We start from the raw sequence: 1,425 nt of genomic DNA, 5'->3' as shown, positions 1-1,425 counted from the left end.
ACATCATTGATGGACTCAAGTGTGGCAGCGGTGGTGAGGTTGGCCCAGGATCGGACATTGTTTCATTCTGCTGTGCATGGGGTCGCTATGAGTCGGTTCTGACTCCATGGCACCTGAAAACAACAACAACCAATTGAACAGTTTGAGGCAGCAAGCAGGAGAAGGAGAAACTCACAAACAATTTCTAACTCAAGATGAGGTTTGTTGTTGTTGTTGTTAAATGCCATCAAGTCTCTTCTAACTCATAGCAACTCTGCATAGGGTTTCCAAGGAGCGGCTGGTGGTTTTGAACCACTGACCTTGTGGTTCTCAGTTACAGTGCAACCCAGGATTCTAAGTTGAGGTTTAGAGTTACAAGGAATTCTGTTTTAGAAGGTGATCAACATGCTGCAAGGCAAGGACTACTAGCGATCCAATACAATTTCTGTTTTTAAAAACAGAAGAAAAAGACAATTAGTATAAATCTGGCATTTCAGGAAGCTTTTAAAAATTGCCCCCACCCCTATTAGAATTTAATTGATAAATTCTTTGTGTCTTAATCTAATATAAAAACCCAAACCAAACCCACTGCCATTGGGTTGATTCCTGCTCATAGTGACACGATTGGACAGAGTAGAGCTGCTCTGCAGTGTCCAACGCTATAAATCTTTACAGAAGTACACTGTCCCATCTTTCTTCTGTGGATCAACTTATGATTTCACACTGCTGACCTTTCACTTACCAGCACAATGTTGAGTCCACTACACCACCAGGGTCTTTAATAAATTTGATTCAGACTCATTAGGATCCTGGGTAGCGTTTCTGAGACTAAATCTTTACAGGAGCAGAAAGCCTCTTTTTTTTTTTCCTGCAAAGTGACTGGTAAATTCTAACTTCTGACTGTGTAGTTTGCTACTTTAACATTAATAGCAAAGTTCAAAGCACAGAAAACAACAAGTGCTGGTGACAGTGTGGAGAGACAGAACCTCCTACATTGCTGGTGGGACTGTAAAATGGTGCAGTTTCTGTGGAAAATGATAAGGCACTTCAATAAAATGTTGAAAATAGTTATGCCATATGACCCAGTAATCCCTCTGTTGTTTGTTGTTAGGTGCCATTGAGTCTGTACTGACTCATAGCAACCTTATGCACAGCAGAACGAAACACTGTCCTATCCTGGGCCAATCTCACTACTGTTGCCACACTTGAGTCCATCGATGCTGCCACTTGGCCAATCCATCTCTTGGGTGTTCTTCCTCTTTTTCCCTGACCCTCTACTTTACCTAGCATGATGCCTTCTCAAAGGACTAGTTCCTCCTGATAATATGTTTGAAGTATGAGAGATGAAGTCTCGCTATCCTGGACATCTAAGGAGCATTCTGGTTGCACTTCTCATTTGTTTATTCTTCTGGAAATCCATGATACTTTTAATATTCTTCTCCAACA

General features: G+C 41.4%; 1 pseudogene; it reads left to right on the top strand.

Annotated features, from left to right (window-relative positions):
* The window catches only part of LOC102825735, a 43,384-nt pseudogene that overhangs the window by 549 nt on the left and 41,410 nt on the right, over positions 1–1,425 (top strand).

This window comes from Chrysochloris asiatica, unplaced genomic scaffold, assembly GCF_000296735.1.
Source record: "Chrysochloris asiatica unplaced genomic scaffold, ChrAsi1.0 scaffold00556, whole genome shotgun sequence".
Taxonomy (NCBI): domain Eukaryota; kingdom Metazoa; phylum Chordata; class Mammalia; order Afrosoricida; family Chrysochloridae; genus Chrysochloris; species Chrysochloris asiatica.
The sequence above is the reverse complement of the archived record's forward strand: the minus strand, read 5'-3'. Positions and strand labels throughout refer to the sequence as shown.